General features: G+C 44.5%; 2 pseudogenes across 1 annotated transcript; both read left to right on the forward strand.

The window, feature by feature from the left end:
- Positions 1-7: 7 nt before the first annotated feature.
- On the forward strand, positions 8-16,772 carry LOC144120220 (uncharacterized; annotated as a pseudogene). Its single transcript, XR_013312432.1, has 3 exons — positions 8-74; positions 1,491-2,788; positions 4,222-16,772. The product of XR_013312432.1 is annotated as an uncharacterized LOC144120220 (transcript).
- On the forward strand, positions 14,916-18,991 carry LOC144121963 (uncharacterized; annotated as a pseudogene).
- The last annotated feature ends 7,976 nt before the right edge of the window (positions 18,992-26,967 follow it).

Raw genomic sequence — 26,967 nt, forward strand, 5'->3', positions numbered from 1 at the left:
TCCAGAGATGGACTCTGAAGTCGACGCAGACAGCAAAAATCACACATCAGCAAGGTTGAGGACTGGGCGAGTTGGTAAGTATTCATTTTAAACCAGCCAGAAGACGCGACACAAAGGAAGAAGCAAACAAGACGAGGCTGGACTAACAACTGAAGTTTTATTGAAAGGAAGAAAACAACGAAGACTCGCACTGAGATGCGCGCGCACATAAGCCATATCAGTGAAAGGGCACACAAAAAAATTTTTCAATGTCAGGGTCTTACTAACAAGTTATCTAAAAAGGCAATTTCCTTAGCGTGAAGGTTTACCGACGGCTTAGCCACACACGTGTCCTTAGCCTTAGCAATGTAGAAGGCTTCAACTATCTCGCGACAGATTTGTTTTTCATTTCTATAAACTACAGTAGTGTCGCTGAAGTCAGGCGTGCAAAGAGACAGATCATCGTCCGATTTGCATTCTCGAGATTGCACGTGCAACGCCAGATTAGAGTTCGCCTTCCCACCCAGAGAGTTAGAATGCTCCGTCAGGAGCACATTTAGACATCTGCCCGTCTGCCCGTAGTAGCATCGACCACAAGGCAGCGGAACGCGATACACCACATTCTTTCTGCAAGGGGTGAGCCGTGTCTTATGTGACACTGTACATTGGGAACGATCACTTGATGTTTTATCAAGCCTCCTTTTTACGCTGGCGCACAAGCCTCCTATCTTGTTTTTAGCTGTGAAGACACCCGTCGGTGTCTCAGAAGTCGGTGTTTCACACCGACTCAAGAAACTTGCGGCGAAGTATGACGTTGGCGTTGTCTTCACAGCTAAAAACAAGATAGGAGGCTTGTGCGCCAGCGTAAAAAGGAGGCTTGATAAAACATCAAGTGATCGTTCCCGATGTACAGTGTCACATAAGACACGGCTCACCCCTTGCAGAAAGAATGTGGTGTATCGCGTTCCGCTGCCTTGTGGTCGATGCTACTACGGGCAGACGGGCAGATGTCTAAATGTGCGCCTGACGGAGCATTCTAACTCTCTGGGTGGGAAGGCGAACTCTAATCTGGCGTTGCACGTGCAATCTCGAGAATGCAAATCGGATGATGATCTGTCTCTTTGCACGCCTGACTTCAGCGACACTACTGTAGTTTATAGAAATGAAAAACAAATCTGTCGCGAGATAGTTGAAGCCTTCTACATTGCTAAGGCTAAGGACACGTGTGTGGCTAAGCCGTCGGTAAACCTTCACGCTAAGGAAATTGCCTTTTTAGATAACTTGTTAGTAAGACCCTGACATTGAAAAATTTTTTTGTGTGCCCTTTCACTGATATGGCTTATGTGCGCGCGCATCTCAGTGCGAGTCTTCGTTGTTTTCTTCCTTTCAATAAAACTTCAGTTGTTAGTCCAGCCTCGTCTTGTTTGCTTCTTCCTTTGTGTCGCGTCTTCTGGCTGGTTTAAAATGAATCACACATCAGAACAAGCGACCAAGGCTGGATATCGACTCAGCTCCTTCGCAGCAAGCTCTGAAGCAGCAAGTGGCCAAGGTCTTAAATAGGCAAGAAAGACTGTTCATGTTCCTTTCATCAGATGTCAACAAGGCATACTGCGCCTTCTTGCTGTCAGTCATACCAGAATTTGAAAAGACAAACACCTTTTTGCAGTCTGGAGCTCCCCAAGTACATGTGCTTCTGGAAGTTTTGAACAGCCTGCTCAGGGAGATTTTACTGTGGTTCGTGAAACCATCTGTTATTAAGAGTAGTTGTGAGCTGACAGATATTGATTACAAGTCTTCTGGCAACCAGAGGGATGATGATGACCTTGTAATCGGCAGCCAAACTCTACAAATCTTAGAAAGGCTGAAGATTGCTGACAAGCAACAGTTTCTTACACGAGTAAGATTTTTTGTGGTGGTAAGCGATTACATCATCCTGAAATTCCCCTTGAAGTCAGAGATTCTGAAGAAAGCAGAAGTGGCAAGGCTTTCCAGCATTGTGACAGCAAAGTTTGCTGATGTCAGGTACTTCAATCGCTTTCCAGTTCTCTTGCCAGTTTCTGAGGGGCAGGATGATGACTAGGACCTGGATGACATCCAAGCCCAGTTAAGCCGCCTTCAGCTCGAAGAACTTCCAGTACAAGTAACTACACAGGTGCGGATAGACGAGCAGTGGCATGCTATTGCCAGTATTCAGGACATTGACCGTACTTTTAAGTATGATAAGATCTCAAAAGTTATGTTAGGGATTCTGACTCTCCCACACAGTAACGCAGACTGTGAAAGAGTGTTCAGCAAAGTGAAGAAGACTTGCACTCAGTTTCGCTCATCCATGTCAGAAAAGAGCCTAGAACAGCTGTTAGTTGTGAAATGTAAGGAGTCTGTAGTCTGTCACAATCAGGTGTCCGACAAGGACTTTCTGAGGAAGGCAAAAGCAGCAACATCCTCAGTGTTGTCCCAACCTTCCACTTCGAAGACATCTTTCTGAAGTTGTTTGCGTGATGTGTTGAAACACCAGTTGAAGTTGCTTTGTTTTCATAGCCAAATAAAAAATTTGATGTACTAAAACATAATTTTAGTATTTTTCACCAAATTTTAGTATTTCTTGGCATCCTCTATAGTAGATTTAGCATCGTCGGGTTGGCAGGTCTGGTATATGGTTTCTGCCTGTGATGAGACTCTACATTCTTTAAGAACATTCCTTATTAATCGAAATGTTTAGCATGTGGGAAAGCCGAATGATGTAAACACACAGAACTGCCACATTCCAACAAGGTCACTGTTTAGAGAACACTGCATATTAGCACAGGAGGTATAGGATAGGATAGGAAAACTTTTAATATCCAACAGAAAGAGGGTAGCCAGAGGGCTACCCGCCTAGACGACGGCCGAAAGGTCTTGACTCTCGGCGGCGGCTTCGGCCAGTCGGACGAGTTGTAACTGAGTCGCCGGGTCGGAGCTCAGTAGTAAGGTCTCCCATTGATCTTTTGTGTTAATACCTCGTCCCTCCCGGGGAGCATGAGGACATTCCCATAGTATGTGGTCCAAGGTGGCCCTAAGTTCGCAGTTCGCGCATTTTTCTGAAAATTGCCCTGGGTACATAAGACTCCAGAGGGCCGGGTTTGGAAATGTGTAAGTTTGTAACCGGCGCCAGTTGATGGCTTGGTATCTGGACAAGGATCTATCCGCTGGAGGAAGTCTAGCTCGTTGCAAACGATAGTGTTGTGTAATTTCTCTGTAGGTCACCATGCGATCCCTGTCTGTAAAGACCACCTCGCTCGGGTCCGCCCGGAAAGAAAAGCCTCGGGCGAACTCGTGGGCCGTCTCATTACCAGGCAGGGATGCATGTGCTGGTGTCCAGACTAGCGTAATTTTCCGGTCTATTACATGACGGCTTAGAATTGTATTCGTAAGAGGGGAGACCCGGCCCCTGCTGAAATTTAGTATGGCAACTTTGGAGTCACTGATGATGTATCTCGCTTTTGTGCCTACACAAGCCAGTGCTATGGCAGCTTCCTCTGCAGTCTCTGGGTTACCCGAGAGTATGGAGGCACTTATTTTGAGGAGTTGTTTATTATTGACGACCGCGACGGTCATCGTGTTCTTACCATACTCAGCGGCATCCACGTAGACCACGTCCTCGTCTTTGTAGGAGCGGAAGCGTTTCTCTAGCGCCTCTGCCCGCTTGGCCTGGCGCACTGAGTGATGAATAGGATGCATATTCCTGGGTAATGGGGGTACAACTATATTGTCTCGAATTTTTCCGAGCATGTCAACTTTGGCGGTTGTTCTGTTATCTCGGCTAAGATTGAGTTTTTCTAGAATGGCCCTGCCGGTTGTGGTCCCGGCTAAGCGTTCGATTTGGGACGTTCTCACTGCTTCCGTAATTTCTTCCAGGGTATTATGCATTCCCAGCTCTAGGAGGCGGTGAGTGGATGTACGGATGGGCAATCCTAGAGCTTGTTTCGTGCATCGCCTGATAATTCCATTTATTTTTTCCTTTTCTGAAACTTTAAGATCAAGGAAGGGGGCAGCATACGAGATACGGCTTACTACGAACGCCTGTACCAGCCGTAAGAGATTATGCTCTTTCATGCCGTGTCTTCTGTTGGCAATCCGCTGTATGAGCCGCATAGTTCTAAGGCCTATATCCCTCACCTCTTGCGTTGGAAAACTGATGGAACATGTCATACAAACGCGACTAAACAATTTCATGGAAGACAACGACTTATACCCCCACAGGAGGTATAAGCTGCGCAAGTAAAACCTCTTGACTGGTTGCCCTTTCTTGACGTGTGCGCCTTTCGGAATTGATGCACAGGCAGAGTAAGGGAGGATGGTGGCGTGAGGCCGTACGTTGAGATCTCTGAATTTGACCCAGTCAAGAAAAGCACGAGGTGGGTCAAGGGGGCTTCTGATATTCCATGCAACAATAAAAATGTCTTTGCAGATGGCCAAATAGCCTAAAGCATCGGTAAACGAAGGTTCCCTGTTGTGTTGCCACTGATTCGAATAGAACTCGGGGTTAGACAATGGCAGTTTTTTTTCACTAGCAATATAGCATACTTCCCAAAAATAGCCATCGTTTGTGTGTGTGCGTGTGTGCACGCATGCAGCCTCGCTGATAACATCGCCTTGCTAATCACTACGGGGATGAAGTTTGGTCCAAATTCTTATACTACAGAATACTACAACTACAGAATTGGGATCTGAGGTCAAAAGTGGTGGTGGCCCCTATGTTTACCCAGATGATCAACCTGGCCATAGTCAAAGCATGGAGAATTTACGAACTTGTAGGATATTCACAGCTTAACTTACTCTCATTCACTCGCATCATAGCAAGACATTACTTACGCATCAGTGTACCTAACCGACTCATTAGGAAGTTTCCAGCATCAGTTGTGCCTGCCATTGTTCTCGATCTGCACGGACATTTCCACAAGAACCTCGAAATACAGTTTCGCTGCACTGTCTGTCACAAAAGGTCGAAATGGTGTTGCGAAAATTGTAATGTTACGCTTTGCATAAAGCATGGCTGCTTCAATACGTTTCACGCATCGCGCTAACTTTCGCATTGGTGTGGGAAGCGCCCTGCGTATTTTCTTTGGTAGTGTCATAATTTCTGAACAAATAAAAGTAAAGATACAAAACTTTGCAAATGGTGTTATTTACTTTAGGTAATAAGACACGTAAAAGGTAGTAGAAATTGTATGACTAGGTTTTGCATGGGCCTTACTGGGTCAAGTCCTATTTGATGCTTTTTTTTCTTGACGACGACAGAGGTGCAATCTCTAAAGCGGAGTGCTTCACGCGACATATTTGATGATTTTAAAGTGTTTGTGCAACTTCTGTTATCTGCAGTTCTGCGGTACACTTTGAAGGCTGCACAGAACAGCAACAGGAGTCTTTGCGATGAAATACTAACTTTTGGAGTTGATATTGTCAATTTTCTGTGGGCTGACCTTCAAAGCGATCATGCCGTTCAGGCATAAGTGCAGAAAAGGCTTCATTACGTTCAGCCAGAGGAAGTTAAACCTTCAGGCAAAGCTATAACCTGAGTGTCTGCTGTGTGTGCTTTTATGTACCCTTGAAAACGCTCGCTGAAAAATCTACTGTCATTTGATGAAGTAGTTCAAGCAGTTTTGCGTCTGGCAGGAAATGACTCTAGCCTGCCAAGTTTCAGGCTTTTTCAGATGCCGCTTTTGTCAAAGAGCGTGCCTTATTCAGAGGGGGCACAGCGAAATCAGTACTCGTTGCACACTGACGAATTCGAAATTTGCAATCATCTCGGCTAGGCTGCCTGATCAGACAAAATATTGACAGTGTACTTTTCGATCTCTAACCTCAACCAAAAATACAGGAGCAAATTGAGCTCTATTCATCTGCTACTCCTTGCCAAATACACCAATGTGCAAAGATTTGGGGTATGTCAAATAATCGCTTCTTTAAGTGAACGACATAAAGCGTCCTTACGAGGAGGGCTTAATGTTTCTTTTCAGCCGTGCCGAGATTGCACTCCGTGTTTTTGCAGTCTGTTTTGCTGGAGACCAACTGTGACGGCATAGATAGGGGGTTTCCGTGCATGTTTTGCAAAGGGCAGTGTGTACTGATTTTGCCTTGCTCACAAAAGGAAGCTGAACACAGTACTGTCGGAAGCTGATGTAACTGTGCGAATAGCAGCTGCGCACAGCAGCCACCTAAAGCTTGACAGAGATAATACACACCTGTATGCCATTAATGAGGAGTCTTCCCTCCTGAAAATCCCCGACTCTGACGTCACACAACAGTTGTTTCCCGAATGTATGCACGATATACTGGAGGGATGAATGGGATTCGTGGTTAATCATGTCTTAAGGGCCTATTGTCTTCTGGTATGTTACAAGCCCGAGCAGTACACTGAAAAACATTAGTAACTATAGTTTCCAACCAATTAATGGTAAGAGAAACCACCCATTAGCACTGAGCATTTCTCGGAAGGGCACTGTGCTCAAAGCTATAGCAAGCCAGAAGCAGTACTTATTCAGTCTACTGCCACAGCTTTTCGCTGACATAGTGCTAGAAGGCGACCCTGATTGAGAGATATTTCAGTTCCGTGAGATAGTGAATATAGTCTTATAAGCGGAAATTCCTGAAGATTGCTGCAGCCATTTGGATGTCCAAATTTCTTGTTTTTTAAAGAATTTTGGAGGCAGGTATCCAATTGTACACATAATTCCCAAGATTCACTGCTTGCCCAGGCAACACCCAATGTCCTGAGGATGTCCTCAAAAGGCACAAACGTCCTCAGATTTTTAGACGTTCAGGATGTCCTAGAAACGTCAGCTGTAGGATAGCCCCAGAAACGTCCTGGTGAAGACCTATTAAGAATGACTGCTACGCTAGCTATACAAAAATTGCAAATTATAGAGTTTTTGTCCTTTATTCTAAAATGTAAAGCAGGCATAACACGGGGTCCGTCGACTAAAAGTCAAAACCATTGTGGGTAAGGCAGCGAACTTTTCTCGTTCCCTTTTGTCACTAAATGAATGAACAGAAAATCATGCACAAATATGCAGCTTTATTTGCAATTAAGCTAAAGTTTTCGTCAAACATTTGAAACCCTAGACTGCCTAGCCTAGCACCATCCATTCCGAATGAATCATTATCGTGGCTGGCAACCATGTGCTTGCCTTTTTGAGTTGACGTGAGTTATAGACAGGAAGACCAGAAAATCAATTACTGGCCGAACTGATGTACGCGGATGACATTGTACTGCTAGTAGACAAGCGAGATAGGTTGCAGGAACAATTTACGAACTATGTGTTGAGGAGGGCGACAAGCTAGGACATCATTTTAGTAGAGAGAAGTCTGGGATAATGGTATATAATGATGAGACTGGAGACCCACTAGAAATACGTGACACCATGATTGACCACGTGAAGACTTATTAAGTATCTAGGTATAAGGTGAAATGAAGAGAAAAAATATCTGGAAGAGCACGAAACGACTCTGAAGGATAAAGGAATTCAGACATTATAAAGCACAGAGCACTAAAGGTGCATTTATAGTCGGACATAACGCGCGCGCGCACACGCTACATCACTCTGGCGAAAGCAACCTTGTCGACAATACGACGCGCGATGCAGCCGACGTAACCGGTGGCTGCCAATGCGCCGCAATGGGCTTCTGTTGGCTTCTGTTCTATCTGTGTGTCAATGCCGCTGAGGCGTCGACCCACATCGTAACTTGGTCTGCGCAAGCACATTCATGCAGTTGCACAATGCGAGCATGAGCAAAACAATGCATGTATTCAGGACCTGACTGAAGACACAGCTCTTCCTTCAACTTCTGCAGAAAACAATTCATCTTTACTGGATGAGCCCCAGGCACTTCTTGACAGCATCCACGCTCATAGCAACCTTAAGCCACGAAATTCTGTCTTGAGGACATCTGCAATCTGGACGCAAATTGCAGAGGCATGGCTCGCACGATGCCGTGTTCCTGGACATCACTAAACAAAATAAGCCATCAAAGGTGTTCTGACACGTGCTCATAGGTCTTGCCACAACCAAGGTTGCCTTCAATGGCAGCATCGCGCAAATCGCACAAGACCTGTCTCCAAAACGTTTCCGGAACCACTGGCAATCACACTGAAGGTCTGCCACAAAGCCACTTCACATGGTACAAGAAGGCATGCATCCTCCAAGGACCGATAGACCTGGTGCAGCTTGCAGTTGTGCGCACCAGCAACGGCATTGAGGAAGTGGGTTATGACAGCCAGATTAGGATCGTCAATCATCAGTGAGCGCAGTCCGCAGGTATGTCAAAGATGTGATAGGCACGCAGCACATGAATAGACGAAGTGCGAGATAGCGTGAGACGCAGGGATAGGAAATGGCTGCCTGCTAGGGGCTTTCAAGAGTGTTCTGTATTTTTGTGTGTGGTGCCTATTTACCCCTTAACAATAAATATCAGTATTTGTAGACCATCTTTTGAACTATACGTAACCAGTTGTACTCCCGGATAAAAAAATGGCCAGGCTTAGCTTGGTTAAGCCAAGAATGCGTTGCATATCTCGATGGAGTTCCGTGCTGCTCCGTAGACTCGATAGGCTAATGACTCGATCGCCACTGAAACTGCCCGTGTAGCAGCGCTCGATCGCCTTTGAGTCGATAGACTATCGGTTCGAGGGCCCTCGAAATGCCCGTGTGACAGGGGTATAAGACTGTCCCGGCGAAGGAGCGCAGCTTTTATACATATGCCGTGACGTCAATCATAGCGCAGCGCCCCTAGCGGGAGGAGCGGGAGTCAGGTGGTGGCTGCGGCCGCGCGCGACCGCGCCAGTTGGGGCCCAGCTTTTCCTCCGAGACGTCACGCGCTGGCGCAGTGCCCCTAGTGGGAGGAGCGGGAGTCAGGTGGTGGCTGCGGCCACGCGCAAGTTGGGGCCCAGCTTTTCCTCCGTGACGTAACGCGCCGGCGCAGCGCCCCTAGCGGGAGTCAGGTGGTGGCTGCGGCCACGCGCGAGTTGGGGCCCAGCTTTTCCTCCGTGACGTCACGCGCCGGCGCAGCGCCCCTAGCGGGAGGAGCGGGAGTCAGATGGTGGCTGTGGCCGCGCGCGACCGCGCGAGTTGGGGCCCAGCTTTTCCTCCGGCTGTCGTCACATCACGTGGTTTGGTGGCTGCCCGGCCGCGCCCAAGGGCTGAACTGAGTTATTGCAATATGCAACGCGTAAAACCACTCTGTTGCATGAGCATCTGTTGAACAGATCTTGCTCCTGCATAGGCCTCCAAGGCAGCGTCACAGCTAACAAGTGTATGCAAGCTCCTTAAATAGACCCCCTTATACCCTCCTACTTGCAAAAGCGCAGTGGGGCTAAGTTCTCCGCAGAATGAAGGCCTCTCACAACAACCTCCACTCACTTCTCTTTTTTGTCAGTCATGGCCACACTTCCAGCCAATTTCTTGCCGCAACAGTATCGAAGCAGTCATGAGTACACAGTACCTCTGCTTCCTTTCATTAAAGGTATACTCTTGGATGATGTGGCATTTATCTTCTCCAGGTGCACATACACTGTATTCAGAGGATGCAATACTGATTTCAGTACATTATTCATATATTCAGGGTCCAGATACATCTAACTGGCTGAACGACACATTTGAAAAAAAAAAGCTGAATGTCCAAGGAACCACAAAAAAACGGCTGCCCGGCTACCTTGAGCCTGAAGTGAATTGAATTATTCCCAGGTTTTAAGGGACGTTCATGGGAATAACAAGCAAAGCAAACAATTGCGATTTTAAAAGTTCAGCTACGTTCTTGTGCATTAATAAAGCATTTTCACATCAGTATGTGAGCCAAGCATTTCTCCATCCATTAGTTACTGTGTGAAAGCCTATTTCTTCCTTCACACAGGCACTTTCTGTTGCTATTCTTTTTTCCAAGAATCAAGTTGTAAAATAAGGTACTGTTCTTGAGCTCAAATTCAGTAACAAATCAGGCTTTTTGAAGATTCCCTCCACAACTAATCTCTGCAGTAAAGCAGACATCTATGTTGTAAATGCTAAGGTAAGGTAAACTGGCGCTTTCATTGATGTGTGCTCATTTCAAATTGTGATGCTTTGTACCCCGGTGGACACACTGCAGTCATGCAGCCAAACAAACAAACAAATATTAAAATCAGCCAAAACCAGCCAGTTAAAAGGAACTGAAGCAGCAAAATCTGAGAAGAGGATTTATGTCGCCATCGCTGCAGCACTTTCCACGCAAACCACGATTTGGCGACATCAAAGGCTTCAGTGAAACCATGAACAAGTTTAGTTGAGCGTATATCCTTGTTGGTGAGGGAAAGAAACATTCGTGTCGGATGTGAAAAAGTGTTTGCACTATCATGTACACGATGTGCTTTTTCCAAATGATGAAAATCCTGACAGCAGCGATGAGGAGTTAAACATGACCCATGGAAATGTGCATGCACGATTACGGTCTTGTTTCGAGCCCTAGACCACTCGTAAATAATGCAAGTTGACTTCCCACCATGGCATTCGAGCGCTCAAGAAATGTGTGTAGACAATTATATGTGAGCGACTTGCAGTACAAACTGCTCCGAATGAACGCGATGTTCTTGCACCTGCAGTGGCACGGATGCTTGCTAACGGGAGCAGGATTTGTCACAGCTACTGTTCCACACAACCGGCGCAAGGTACATTAGCGGCAGCCATTGCTCGTACCTGGCCCCATCACACACACGATGGAGCACTGGAGCCTACACAGATCACGCTTGCACTGCTCTTCAGCCAGCCCAGCCAAGGCAACGAGCCTTGATCTGGGTTGGTGACATTTAGTCACGTGAAAAAAGATAAAGCCCCACCTTAGTAGATCTGTTGTCAATAATACAGCCCCATCCGGAATTCCAACGTCCACACCAAAGCATCCCCCGTAACACATTCGATGGGTGCCAGCTGTAGACACCTCGCATTCTAAAAGCTTTGAAATGCAAGATGCAGTCAGCAACCCTCGTGTTACTGCCTGTACGAGAGCAAGTTCTTGACAGTTTCTGATCAAACTGAATGCTTCATCCAGGATTTGATCGTAGAAAAACTTGGTGGCACCGCGGTACTGCATGCCTAGCTAATGTGGCCACAACCGGCGATCTTGCATACTAGCTCTAGCACCATTCTGTCGAAGGTGAGAATGCACGATGTAAAAGAGGCGCCAGTGGAAGGGTCATCCAACAGTACATCTAAGGGAGGGATTGTCAGCACAGGTTCTGTCCCACAGCACAGTACAGTACATTGAGCTGCACTGTGCATCATAGACTACATTATGCACTAGGCAACGATTGGTGAAGATGAAATTTCCTTTCCTCAAGACCAATTTTCAATTTGTCACTGCCAAAAATCTGTATGTCTATCCTCTTATGCAGAAATCACTAACAATAAACCACAACTTTTTGCACATCCATCCTGCAATACCATATCTTCCAGGCTTCTTTCCTAGACAGTGTCGAAAATGTATTTTACACCACAGTCCCACACGGTTGCAGCATATTGCTTGGCACCTCTGCAACTTGAACTTCGCCTTACAGTCTGCCTGTGTTGTAGCTCTGTGACTACCATTACTTCTCAAAAGCAAACAAAATTTTACCTGAACCACTCCTTGCCCTCTTGCAACTAAAAAAAAACAATGTATATAGGAAAAGTCAAATGCTTTGCAATGAGCAAGAGAGCTAGGCAAAAGCCCACCTTGCTTGGTCAAGGGGCTCTCTTCGCCAATTCCAAAGTTTCTATGTATCATTCCTGAAATGTGTTTAGTGTTACAGAAATGTCTAAAAAGGCTTTAAGAGAAGAATATATTAAATAATTGCAGCTTCTCTTACACAAAGGATTTGCAAAAAAAAAGGGGTGTTGATGTACTGAGTAACCCATGTTAGAAACTATGGAACTGGTTCGCAAGCGTCTTGGAAAAAGAAGTGGTGAAAACCAGCCCGATAAGCACACAAGTGAAGGATGGTGCAATTGGTCATAGGGAGATGAACCCCTTCTGGAACAGTATGCCCATACATGGACGCGAACTGTGAATGCGAACGGAACGTATCTCTCCGATGCAAGGAGTAATTTCCACAAACGTGGTTGTCAAAAAGCGCTCAGTCAAAAAAGAAACCTTACTGTAAAATACTGAGCATCCATCCGTGCTCGAATAAGCACCCACTGCCCTTTCTCTTGAGATTCTGAATTTTTCTAAAAAGCTGAGCAAGCGCCCATGTGATTGTGTCCCAAGTTCTAGAGAAGGTCAAAAACACGGCAAAGACACATCCAAGTGTTCATTGCTTGGTATCTCCGTTTATCGCGGAGGGAGGGAGGGGGGGTGGATGCAGAATGAAGTCATTCAGATGATACACTGAACCTCAACGTCAAGCAGCTTCCAAAAGAAACCTACAAGGAATCATCTGGACGCTGTCGCGACAAGGTGCCCTGAACTTCAAACCAGAACGTCGGTGGCAATATCAGAAGGTGTATATGGGAATCCTTCAATGGCTGCGGCATTACCTCTTGCATGGACAGCATCGAGGTAGAGCGCTCCATAAATGTCGCGCCAGAGGATCGCAGTGTCCTTTCCAACGGGTGCTTCGACCGCATGTTGTGTTTGGACTCGAAAGAGTCGTTTAGAATGAATTCAGTGACAAAGATCACCAGGCTTTAATCACCCTGTTTTTCAGGGCTTCCAATAAACTGTTACAATTCTTCTCTTGGCATTGAGTATGGCCATGTGCTCATCCCAGATTCCGTCAGCCTCGACAGAGCTGCGACATCATGGAGGGCTACAACTGCCTATCAAGACAGGCCTTGTGCTCCTGCCATATCAGTGGCACCAATAAGGACTTTCATCCACTCGAATACTGTACCGACTAAGCTAAGTCTGGAATGCCCATCTGGCCTCCCAGCGGCATACGGAACTTCTGCAGAACAACATAAAAGGCGCAACATGGACTGCACGCACTTCAGTGGGCTTGGCGGCACCATTCGAAGCACAATGACCAACTATGCGCTCTTTTTTGTACAGGCTGGTGATAGAGGGCCTCTTGTTAGACAAGTTAAAAGCAATTACGCCTGTTTGGTAGTAGTGCTGAGCCCCGAGTGCATGCTTTTCTCTTATTTACAACCATTTCATATGATTCTCCTGCTATTGCAACTAAGTGGTGATGTTGAAGAAATTCCTGGTCCTGGTGGGATAGATGACGTACTTACTGTAGTCACTGTACTCAAAGATTTATAATCACTCAAGGAAATGGTTGCAAAAAATGTGCACTTAAGGCTATTGCAAATGGAAACAATGATTGCATCCTTGAAACAGTATCAGGAGAAAGCTGAAAATCTGAGGCATTTGTTTCAAGGTTGGAAGTGTACTTATAATTTTTGCTTGATTTACATTTAGTGGCGTGGCTGGTTCTACACACAAGAACCATGCTATTGTGATCCTGATTATTTTGTTATTTTTTCTATCTCGACTGGCTGACAAATGACTTGAGGTCGCCTGCTTGAGATATCGACTTTTTTTTGTTCACACTTCTGTATTCCTAATGCTTGTCGCGATAATTTGCATCTGAAATTACCCATGTATTCTTGTATGCCATCTCCTGATTGAGTCTGTGAAGGGCCTACAGTAACAATAAATAAAATTAAAGGAAACACGGTAAAGAAGCCAGGTGAAATGGAAGTGGAGGCTACCTTGATTCTTTTCAAGAGACCACTGCCACAAATTTTCGTATACCATGGCACTTTTTGATGGTGACAGTAGGGCCTATCTTGCCTTGCAGGAAGGGCAGGGCCCGCTTGCGCGAATGCGAGCCTCCAAGTCCAGACTAATTGGAATCTAGTCTCTGATCTAAAACAAGACTGCATTTCCCCATAGACGTAATGCACTTGCACAAATCACTAAGACTGAACTACTTTCGAAACTTAGTGAAGATTGTAGATATTAACGGCACCTAGGCAAGTAATGAAATAGAGAATGCATCATTAGTTAGTCACAGCTACAATCGGCATTTGCACTGTCCAACAGATGACCACAATGACAACAATCAGGCCGCACTTGCACACTTTTTGCACTGCTCTGAGAATTGAACCCTTCTACAGGATTTCCAGCCTAGTTCAGAATAACTTATAGTAAAGAGTGACACATTGGCTGTGAGGTTTGGTTCAACTCCATTTCACCCGCACTTCCTAATTTCAATGCAGGACGGGTATATTCTCCGAAGCAATAGCTTGGCAGAGATGCACTTAACTCCTTAATTTCAACTGGAACACAACCCGGCAACGAGTAGGAAAGGCGTGCAGCATTATTCTGACAACAGCCAGATGTGTCCAGCGTTGCACCCGATATGCTGACTTCAAGGGTTTTGCAATGGGCCCATTACAGAAAGAGACTGCCACTGGAGACTTGGCATATTCAAGGCCCTTTGAACAATGTAAACCGCTCATGAGGCAAGGTACACCACTCAGCTGAAACAAAAAGCAACAGCATGCTGCACAGCCCTGCACAGCTGTATGAAATGAATGGCTGTATATTTCGACAAAGTATTTAACTGCAACAATAACTTTGTTTCCAACACCTCAGCAGCCATTGCAAACATGCAACAGCCTTGCGACAGGATTCTGTTAACGTGCTTATCATGTGGTACAATGATTCCAATAAGACATCAGACCAGTTCAAGGGTCTGGTACCTTTAGTCTCTCAGGCACTCTTCAAAGCCTCACCCTAGATTAATAACGAGCATTAAAACTTTCAGGCATGGTGGTCAGCATTGCTGACCCCTGGTGACCAATGGTGGTGCTGACCATTATTTACAATTCTTTTTGCAATTAAGTGTTGACTGTTTTTCTTTAGTGTTCTCTGACCTCCCGCCAAATGGCGGGAGATGTCTGTGAGGATGTTAGTGTTATGAAAAACACACTTTTGTACCTACCATGTCAATTCCCGCGATGGACCCCAAAACGTTTTACAAGTGTTAAGGTAACATACTTTATATAGAACCTTTCTTTAGCGCAACATGTAGTGCATGAGCATGAGTTAGTACTCACGAGGCAAAAATATACTTTGCAGCAGATGTTTTCTTGCGGTGGTCAGCTACACTGACCACCATGCATGAATGGCATTATACAATCTTTGTCCGTAAAGTTCAGAGACCGAGTCCATTAAAAAAAATGCATTTAACATTGAAATCATTTGTGTAGTACCCCTTCGAAATAGTCTTCCTTGCATTCTATGCACAGCTTCCAACGCTTCTTGAGATCTTGAAAACAATTGAAAAACGCTTATTTTGGCAGGGCTGTCAGCTCGATTGCCATGACATCTTGAATGGCCTCCACGCTCCCCATCCAGCAACCTTTTAGGGCTCTCTTCGCACAAGGAAACAGGAAAAAATCGCATGAGGAAAGGTCAGGCAAGTATGGCGGATGGGAAAGTACAGTAATGCTGTGCTTGGCAAGAAATTTTCTCACGCTGAGAGCAGTGTGCGGCCTTGCGCTATCGTAGAGAAGGCTCCACTGTCCAGATGCTGATAAGTCAGGGCGACGGCGTCGCAGTGCAGCACGCATGTGTTGGAGCACGTGGATATAAAACTCCTGATTCACGGTCAGCCCTTGTGGGAAGAACTCGTGGTGTATGACACCTCTGGCATCGAAAAAAACTATCAGCATCGTCCTTGTTTTGGTCTCCTGTCGCTGCATCTTTCTCAATGCCGGAGAGCTTGTGGACTGCCATTCGGCGCTCTGCCTCTTTGCTTGAGGATCGTATTGAAAACACCACGTTTTATCTTCAGCAATGATACCGTCGACGAATGCAGCATCCTTCTCTGCCTCAGAGATCAAATCAGCGCTCACTGATGCCCGCGTGCCCTTCTGGTCCTGCGTGAGGGAGTGCGGCACAAGTCTGGCATTCAGCTTTCGTTTCCCCAAGTTCTCACGCAAAATTTGGTGGTGTGTTGTCTTACTAACGTCGAGAGCACTGATAGCATGCGGACTGTAATGGTGCGGTCTTGCTATACGATTTCCCTGATCCGAGCCACGTTGTTTTCATTCCTTGAGGTTGAAGGGTGCCCCTGCCTTGTGTCATCTTCCACCGATGTTCTCCCCGAAATGAACCTCTTGTGCCACTCGAAAACTCGAGCCCGCGATAATGTCTTGTTGCCGTAAGCCTCCCGAAGGAGCTCATACATTTGCGTGCCTGTCTTGCCAAGCTTCACACAGCATTTTATGTTTACATGCTGTTAGAGGTAGACGCCCATCTCTCCACGTTCACTCACAGTAGAGTGCATAGACGACTAGTGACAACGTATTTTTCTACATGTAGTGCCATCTAGCGACTGCCACAGCAATTAACATAAATAGCTTAGGTTAGCCCAAAAATATGGCGCTACACATATGCACCAACATTTGTTTTAGGGAATCATTTCTAGAGAAGAAAATAAATCAGCCTAGAAACTTTACGGACAAAGGTCGTAGGTAGGACTGTAGATGTTATTACCTAAACACAACATGAATGTAAATTTCGTTTTGAAACATGCCTTTCAGATGTTCAATATGAAGATATTCCACTTGACGATGACAGCATTGCTGGAGGAGACACCTCGAGCGAAAGCGAACATGATGCAGAAGGTATCCGTGACAACTTAACAGATGACGAAGCTGTAACGCTAAATGACACAGTGGTAGTAGCGATGCATCTGATACGAAAAAAGATGAGGCTCCTGTCACAACTCAGAAGGTTCCCGTTTGGAGTACTAAATACCGAATGTCTCTGCCTGCCAAACGACATTCCTGCCGTTTGACAATGTCACCCCATTTGGTGTTTTAGACCTTTTGTGGATGCCTGAGTGGACTAAAAATATTGTATTTCAGACAAATCTGTATGCACAACAAGAAAACAAGCCCTACACTCCAACAACAGACAAGGAAATGCGAGCATTCCTGGGCCTCAATTTTCTGCTGGGGCTGAAAAGGAGTTCGAGCTATCGTGATTATTGGTGGGGTGCTCCTGACATGAACGACCACTTCATTTCAAAAGTCATGACCGTGAATTGTTTCGGCTGGCTCCTATTCCACCTCCTCCTAAATGATAATGCTCTACAACCAGATAGGCAATGCCAACTTCGACAAGTTGTACAAAGTGTGCCCACTTAAGTTGGAAGTTTCAAGAACTTTTGCTAAACACTACTAGCCTACAGAGTGGTTGGCCATTGATGAATCCATGATAACCCCTTACCGCATGGTGTATCATATACGATACACACCAAACTTCTTTTTGTACCGCAGAAACGAAACTAAAAAATCTATTCTGTATTAAGCGGGAATCTACCTCATGTCTAGCAACTACACCGGCAGTGGCTCCACCTCTCGAGGCTGTTTTGAACTTCATTTCTGTTTGCAAACACGGGGACACAGCGTCGCAAGTTGTGCGCACCAAGTTGGTAAGTGAATGCTATCTTCTTGTAATTCTGACACATACTCCCATTTCAAAAAAATTATTAACGTAGAGAATTGCTCCTTCACTTATCTGGGCACATTTTGAGCGTGCAAAACCTTTTCATTATGCCGCGAGAGCCACATTTAGGCCTGTATCACATGTGATACACCATGCAGTTAGGGGTAATTTTAGTGTGCGAAAACGTGTTCAGGTTTTCTTGTGAGAAGTAATAAATTTGTACTGTTATTTGCTTGATTTGCGTTTGCCCGACGGTGAGGAATCCTTTTTTATATTCCAGGCCATGGATGTCGGCACTTTTTACGGTGGAACGAAACGTGGAGTCCGGCCCATTCCAGGTGATGGCGATAGAAGCGACAGCGAGCTGTCAGACGACGACGAGGAAGAGATCTTTCTGACCCAGGAGCCGCCCCTCCTAGCAGACGAGTCGTCCGAAAGCGAGGACTATAGTGAAGATGAAGCTCCTCTGGCAGCATTCAGTACTCGAAGCAAAAAAGGGCCTCTCAAATGCCCGCCGAAGTAGACAAAAGCCTGCCTTACGAGGGACCCAAATGAAATAAGAGTTCACTGGTAGCACTGAGATGCCATCAGCTATCACAGACCTTGTTACACCCTTACAGTTCTTCAAATTTCTTTGCCCTGTAGAGATTTTTGAGATGATTCGCGAGGAGTAATTGCGCTACTCAGTTCAGTGCCGACCTGAATAGCCTCTCACGACGAATGTAGAGAAACTGGAACGGTTCGTTGGCATGGCTCTGTGCATACAAGCACTCGGGACTATTGGAAGTCCAGCATTGGACACCACAAGGTTTCAGAAGTGATGAGCCTCAATCGCTGGGAGGAATTGAAGCGATTACTTCATTTCAACGACAATGAGAAGTTCATTGCCCCTGGTCAGATTGGGCACAATAAACTTCAGAAGGTGAGACCACTCCTGAATAAATTGCTTGAGCAGCTAAGCGTAATTCCAAGGGAAGAAAAGCTATGCATCGATGAGCAAATCGTCCCTTTCAAGGGGAGAAGCTCACTGAAGCAGTACAACCCAAAGAAACCACATCGCTGGGGCAACAAAGTCTTTGTTCTCAGTGGTGTTTCTGGCTTCTGCTACGACTTGGAAGTATTCACTGGCGCCGCGGACAACAAGCAGCTTCCAGGCGAGCCTGACTTAGGGGCCAGCAGCAATGTTGTCTGGTTGGCTCGTACCATCCCTAGGCAGAACAGCCGCCAGTTGTTCTTTGACAACTGGTTTACGTCCGTCCCTCTACAAGATTTTTTTAGAGAAGGAGGGAGTCCACTGTCTTGGCACTGTGCGTCGAAACCGTCTGCCTGGCTGCACACTCCCAAAAGAAAAAGAAAAGAGTGAGCGAGAAATATATGAAGAAAGGGTGTGCGAGGTGTCGGGGACCAAGCTCTCAGCGGTTGCTTGGCATGACGATAAGACAGTGACTTTGCTGTCAACATTCGCTGGAAGTGAACCAGCAGGCGAAGTGAAGCGCTACTTTGCTGAAGACTCACAAAACGGTGCCTTGCCCGAATGTTGTATTGATATATAACACGCATATGGGCGGTGTGGATCTGCTGAACTCAATTTTGGGCTACTATCAGATCAAAATACGACCCAAGAAGTGGTACCATCGGATCTTCTTTCATTTGATGGACCTGACCATGGTGAATGCCTGGCTGCTGTGGCGAAGACAAGTAAGCACCAAAACTCCCCTTCTTGAATTCAAGTCTGTCATCGCAGAAGGACTCTGCAAGGCAGGGAAGCCACACGAGAGAAAGCGCGCAGGGCGACCAAGGTCGGAACATGAGACGCCCATTCACCGAAAGAAGAGGGCTCCAGTCGTGCCGCTGCCTACTGCTGACGTCCGCCTGGACAAAACGGACCATATGCCTAATTGGCTTCACAAGCGAGTGCGCTGCCGGCTGCCCTCTTGCAACCGCCTCACAAATGTTTCATGCAAGAAGTGCAATGCTGCTCTCTGTTTCAACAGGGAGCGAAACTGCTTTGCTTCGTTCCATTAGGATAATCATAAGCATGAGATGTACAAAGTCAGTGACGTCACCACCACTACAGGAGTTTCACTGTTAAAGTTTAACAGATTTTCACTTTTCTGCAATAAAAATTTTAATTTCACTTACTCTGCATATTTTTCATTCTTTCTTTTCTTTTTCTTCATATCCTATGTGTTTGTGTATATCCACAAAATATACCCGTAGCTGTATGGTGTATAATATGTGATATGCAAAGAAAATACTTTTGTAAATTGCAACTGCGTGGTTTTTTTTTTAATGAAGCATGACATGAGTGTGTCAGAAATCCAGGCCAGTAAAATTTTTTTGAGCAAAAATAAAAATTCATGCGGCTGGCTCCTATCCCACCTCCTCCTAAATGATAATGCTCTACAACCAGAGAGAGGCAATGCCAACTTCGACTAGTTGTACAAAGTGTGCGCAGTTATGTTGGAAGTTTCAAGAACTTTTGCTAAACACTACTAGCCTACAGAGTGGTTGGCCATTGATGAATCCATGATAAAATTCAAAGAAGTTCTTTGAAGCAGTACATGCCAAAAAAACTGATAAAACGCAGCTAAAAAGTTCGGATGTTGTGCAACAGTAATGGCTACAATTTCAAATTTGAGATTTACACTGGAAAGTGTAATGACTGTGTCCAGAAGGCGCTAGGTGCATGTGTTGTGAAGACGCTGTACGATGACTGGGCTGGAAAGCAGCACCACATATTTTTCGAAAACTATTTTATTAGTTGCAACCTCTTGAAAGATCTCGCAGAAGCTGAGATAAATGCTTGTGGCATCAAGAATGTTAATGGGAAGCACCTGCCAAAGCTAACCCCTGACAAATCAATGAAAAGCTTACTCAGTTCAAGACAATAAGCTAAGCTGCCTGAAGTGGAAAGACAAGCGGAGTGTTTACTTATCAAATTTCCACCACCCCTCTGAAGAAGCTCAAGTAAACAGGGAAGAGTAAGATGGGACAATCACTAATATCAACTGCCCTGGCGCACTCCAAGATTACAACAAGAATATGAACTTCGTGGACAAATTTGACCAGTTTAAACGGTAGTATGCGCTGGATCAGAAATCACGCAAGTTTTATACTACAGAGTATAATACATCTTATTCCTAGCGCTCTAAATGAAAACACAATTTAAGCGGAATATAAATTCTCCTTCTATTAAAATACTGAAAAGGGTGTCGCTTGAAAATATGTTTATGTAGATGTATTTTGGTCTATTACCTGATGCTTTGTTTTTGTTCTGAATGCACTTGTGTGTACTGTTTTCTTTCTATTGTGACTGTGTATCACTTCAGTGGACTCTGACTGATAGTTTGGTTTCTAGATGTTGAAAGTGTTTTAAGGGGGGACACGGGTCTTTGCGGCCGAAAAATCGCGAAAAAATCAGTTTTTCAATTTTGGATTATTCATGACCGTGAGGTCATTCTCTATATGTGGGTAAAGTTTCAAAGCGGAGAAACCCATAGTTTTTCAGAAAAAGGCAAATAACAGGAGTATTCTGACCGAAAGTCTCGCGAAAGTACCTCAAAAATGCTCATTTTGCGCCGTGCACCATATTCAAATGACGCGCCGGAAAGCCGCCATCTTGGTCTCGTTTGAAAGAGCGTCTCTTCCTCTTTCTCTACAAGAGGAAGAAAAACTAGGAGGGAGCGTGACGTTATAATCTTGAAGTCTAGTCATAAAAAATACAATGAAAAGCATTATGGGAAATAGGCCGTCACGTGACAAGGCAGCGGTAGCTCTTCACCGGATTTCGGTTTTTGTTTCGCTCTCTCGCTGTGTTGCGTCAGACGATCAACACAGCTGCGCTTGAAATTTCAGAAGCACACACAGGCCAAGGAGCTTAGAGATTTGTATGTGCCAAGAGGCCAGTGCCTCAGTGCGCCCCTTTGTTTCGCAAAGTGCAGCTGGGTCGTCTACGCTGCGCAATGAAATGCTGCGTGCCGGGATGCAGGAGCCGCACGGAAGAATGCCGTCCTGGGGTTTTGTTCCATCGGTGGGTAAATATGCTGCGCTCATTCTTTGAGAAACGAAACTATTGCCGACTAAAGCATGCCTATGTAATGCTGAATACGAAAATCGTTTTAGTTTGACTTTGGACAAAATTGACGTTACTTAATCTGAATGCCGATTCAATTTCGCATATCTTGATACGTGCTGCACCTTTCACAACAGGTTTCCAAACGATCCTAAACTGAAAACTCTTTGGAGAGAAGCACTGGAACGCGACGAAACTTGGACGCCATCAAAATGGAGCTGTGTCTGCTCTATTCACTTCAAATCTGAGGATTTTATAATTTCAGGTCGGCTGAAACAAAGAGCCGTGCCGTCAATTTCGCAGGTTTGTGCAATCTACGTTATCGTTTTCGCCTTCACTTGTGCCCACGATTATTTCAAGCACATAGTGAAATAGTTAATTTTTCAATAAGCAAAATACACACATATAAATTTGCGGAAACTAGTGCTTCGCCAGGCGACGTCAAAGCTAGCTAGGCGCACGTACAGCGCATTTGTGTTGCTTTACATGTATGTATCTTCCGCTGCGAGATCACGTTTGACTCTTAAGAATGGTGGATTTTCGAGGGAGCAAAAGTGCGCGCAGTCTCAGGTTTCCACGTTTCGGCTCAGCGCGAACATATATACACTCCGGTCCTCTGCTTTTTGCTGGACTAGCTGTTTGCCTTTGCGTGCTAGAGTTCCTCGATTCAGAGAGATGAACAAGTCTGTGAAGTATGAAAATAACACGTCAAACAGCCCTCAGAAACGAAATTACCAAGCTGGCTGAGTAATATAGCGGAGTTCAAAGCAGGAACCATTGCTCTTGCAACGCGACAAGAATGGTGTTTGTAACATATATCTTTTTCGAAAAATGCGGTTCTTTACTGCCGCTTGAGCATCTGTACTCCTAATGTCCTGGAATATACACACTGGTTTTATTCTTACGCGAGATAAAACAAAAGGCCATCCTCTCTGTTGTATGTCTGCAAAGTTACTTTGCTGTGTACTTGGTTTAATTTTTCTTAATTGCATTCAAGAATAACCAGATGCAAAAGTTTTTTTTTTTTTTGCAATGGTAAGGCTGAGAGACAGCCGCTGATTTGTGGCTGCATTTTTTTAATACAAAAGAAAAATGCGACCTTAATATATAATATTAAGTGACCGTTTCTATTGGCTTTTCTTGATGACAAATGCACGCATTGTACATTTATTCTTAGGCAAGCGCTGAAAACTAGAACAGCTTTCTTACTCCTCCTTTGGAACTGAGCAACAGAATGTCTTCCCCTTTAGGCTAGAAGAAAAGATATTTGATATTGTGTTTTATTTTTTGCAAGCGTTCTCTGGGACAGAGCACTGCGCCATTGACAACAGAAGCCATGAGCACGTTTCATCAAGAGATGCAAACGCCTCAAGATGATACAGTATATATGCTGAATTTTTTTCAATCTCTCACTAGGCAGTGCTGTTTAAAAAAAAGAAACTCACACCTGCAGCGGACAGGATTCATTTCTCATGTGTACCTTACAGGCAGCTTCTGCTGTGGCCTCAGAAGATATGGACATTTCGGATGAGTCTGTTACTGTCGGCATGTTAAGTGACTTGTCAGCATCGCAAGATGTCTTGGTAAGTCAAGCACCCCCAATAACTTTACATCCAATGTAACAGCAGTATGTGCATGTTCATATCCTGCAAATGTCAAGGTGTTTGTGTGACCTGTTAGCGGTTCATTAAGGGTAAAACTTATGCATAGTGCTGAAGTCATAGGTCTGGGGCTTAAGGGTTGCTATTACATTATGTCAACGTGGTGGGCTTACCCTTAGGGTACATCTACCATGTTTTCTACTATGGGTTTTGTGTACTTGCATGCTCTACTTGTTTATATAATATTTAGTGAATATAGCAACAGAGTTTATGTTGTTGATAGTTATATGTGCAGCTGCATTCTGGAAGGGTTGCAAAACTGCAGATGCTGAAAATAGCTGCAGGCCACAGTTTGTACTAACACTGGGTGTACACACAAATGGCCTTTACAATGTTCTTAGAGGGCATACTTATCTGCAAACTTTAGTGGTGTTCAAATATTGCAAGACGGTCCTTTCGAAAACAGTGAAATACCTTAACCAGTGAAGGGACAATTTATTAGGTATCATTAAGTGATTTCGCACATATATATGGTGAGAAATACCTTTACGGCTCTCTTTAAAAGTTTGTTTTGGCTTACTTGCATTCCAAACCACTGCCAGGAAATCAATTTGTTTAATTTAGAAAGGATTTTGCTATGTATTATGCCAATGCCATATTTGTGATGCCGTCAGTGTGCCACGACATGCCAAAAGTGACATTCTATTTGACCATAAACACAAAACAGTGAAGGTAGGCTCAAGTTTTACGCGCATGGCAAGATCACATTATTCGAAAAATGAGGTAAGATCTAAATTTATTCTGTGCACTTCATGATTTGAGTGTTGTTTTTTTCTGTTTTTGCACCAGTTATAGTGAGAACCTTAAGTTGACTACTTTAACAGAACAAACTTCTTTGCTTACATGCATTATGGTCATTTTTTCTCTAGCCAGGCAGTTCAAGGCAGCATGACGAAAGTATGGATGCCTCTTCACCTCCGTCCTTGCAAGCTAGCAACATCTTAGAAAGACCATCAACGTCACAATGTGAAATAGTAAGAAGGCATAAGAAAGGCCTGTTGCTGGAAACATCTTTTTTTCATGATTAATGACGGTCCACAGACTCAGAGAGCTTTGTACATAATTGATTCTTCATAAAGTTTATGCATCCCAAATAAAAAAAATTCAGCATTACCGCATTCTTATCGATGAAGGCATCGCAATGCTGGAAAGCATTGCAGGACCTAAAAAAGACCTATTGATGCGTCAAATGGCACAGAAGTCAGGGGCAGCAATGCCAACTGTTTATTCACCAGAACTCAGGGCTTTTGCCTTGACGTTACACTTTTATTCACCAAAGGCCTACAACTATATTTGACACCTGCTATATATATTTGACACCTATATATATATTTGACACCTGCGAGCTCTATTTGACACCTGCTTATCACATCCAAAGACCTTGTCGAAATGGTACCAGAGCATTGATGGTGCTGCTGGTTTCACAAATGAAGCCCTGGCTGCACTAGAAATTAAAGTTAATCAAAATTCAAACACAGGCTACCCGACAATTTATAACTTGGTTGTCTATGAAATGGCAATTCGAAGGCATGTAGAGTGGGATGGGAAAAGATTTCATGGGTATGTCGATATGGGAACTGAGGTAAACGATGACTGCCTCCAAATCGCCAAAGACGCATTTGATTTAATGCTGGTAGCGATTAATGGACACTGGAAACTTCTTTTGGTTATTTTTTAGTTGATGGACTTACAGGAGAGCAAAGGAGCAGCCTGGTTCTAATGCTCTCATGCTCATGAAAAAGGAGCACATGTTGTAAACCTCACATGTGATTGTGCTGCAGCAAACTTATCAATGTTGCGTAGCCTTGGCTGCAAGCTTGACCTTGCAGAACTGAATGCATCTTTCCCACATCCAGTTACAAAACAACTGATTTTTGCAATGCTGGATGCATGCCATATGCTGAAGCTCTTGCGCAACACACTTTGTGACAAAAGCATTATTGTAGATGACGGTGGAGTGGTTAATTGGAAGCATATTGAGGACCTCCATGAGGTTCAGTATGCAGAAGGCCTCCATTTAGCTAATCAGCTGAGGCAGTCGCATATAGATTGAAAAAGTCAGCCGATGAAAGTCTCTCTCGCTGCACAGCTCTGCAGCAAGTCTGTAGCTGACGCTTTAGCATAATGCAGAACACAGAATATTCCAAGATTCCGCCAAACTTCCGCAACCGAAAAATTTTTGAGGTATGTAAATGACACATTTGATATCCTCAACTCACAACACCTAAAACAGTATGGGTGGAAGAAGCTGCTGACCATTGAAAACTCGACTTTTGTCATTGCATACCTGCAAAAACTGAAGCCCTACTTTTCTTCGCTGAGAGTCAGCAGATGGAAAGCTAATAATTGAAACTAACAGGAAAACTGGATTTATTGGATTTATTATCTGCATCGAAAGTGTTATATCTCTATACAATCATTTAATCCGGGACAATCAGCTACTGGCATACCTTCCTACAATAAAACTAAGTCAAGATCACTTGGAAGTGTTCTTTGGTGCAATTCGTTCATTTGGGGGATGCAATGACAATCCTACAGCAAGACAGTTTGCTGCAGCATACAAAGGCCTAATAATTAAAAATGAGGTGAAGGATGTTGCTGCTGGGAACTGTCTTCCACTAGAACAAATTCAAATTTTGTATGCGAGTTCAACAGCAAAGCCTTCTTACACCGACGTGATTAACTTGAGCACCTCGAGAAGAAGCTTTGCCGACAGGGAAGCCCTTTCAACAGAGACCCTTTCGGAAGATCACGCGTACTGCGCAGATCCAAGCAAAATTTCGGATCTTGGTGATTACATCGTTGCACAAATTGCCGGTTTTGTTGTTCGTCATTTGCAGGCCCGCATCAAGTGTTCCGAGTGCACTTCTGCACTGACTGTTTCAGGCCCTGTATACACTGCACACTCTCTCATACAAAGAAAGTCCTCCGGTGGACTTAACTATCCTTCAAGAGATCTGGAAACGATTTGCCAAGAAACAGAGAAGCACTTGCGCAGGGCTCTTGCATATTCCTCACTGCCATCCCAAACACTTTCAGCTAAGGTTGCCCTTACTACAATGACTACAATCATTGGCAGAGACCTGGTTAAGGGTCTAGATGAGCATATGCTTGATAGTTATGCCCTGGAGAGCCGCTAAGCTCATTTAATGAGGGCAATAGTTCACAAGTATCTGGATGTGAGAATGCATCATGTTGCCAGGTCAATCACACATAGGCTACATCATGAAAGGGTTCGACAGAAACACACAAAGTTATAACGCAGTTCAAGGGCCAGTAGCAAGGTTTTGTGTCTGTTGTAAACTCTATTCTAACTATTGCAAGGTAAAATTTTATTCTTCCATTGCTTTTCAGTGCAGTTTATTACCGTAAAGTTATCCTATCAGCATATTCCATTTATACCTGTGTGAAAGCAAGCAGTTAATGCAGAGATTCTCATACTTGTTTCTGGTGAATTCTTTGGTTTCTTGGAGCTCACGTTTGATTCCACAAGCAGTTAAATTCATGGATGCCTCAACCCCCTCTTTGTTTTTTGCCCACTTTATTTTGGACGAATTGTATTTTAAATTCTTACAGTATAATTATTAATTATATAAGCAATTATTATAACTAAATTACCAGAAATTCAATTTTGCCATTATTAGAGGGTCTATGTGACTGTGACGTCAACTGGCCAGCCAAAGGTTTCACAGTTTATTTAAATAAATATAAATCTTGCATTTTAAGCCTTCAACACCACTTTATATAATTTCTTTTTTTTAAACAAGATCTCCTACGTGCAGCATACAAACACAAACACTG

This window comes from Amblyomma americanum, chromosome 2 (assembly GCF_052857255.1).
Source record: "Amblyomma americanum isolate KBUSLIRL-KWMA chromosome 2, ASM5285725v1, whole genome shotgun sequence".
In the NCBI taxonomy this organism is placed as follows: domain Eukaryota; kingdom Metazoa; phylum Arthropoda; class Arachnida; order Ixodida; family Ixodidae; genus Amblyomma; species Amblyomma americanum.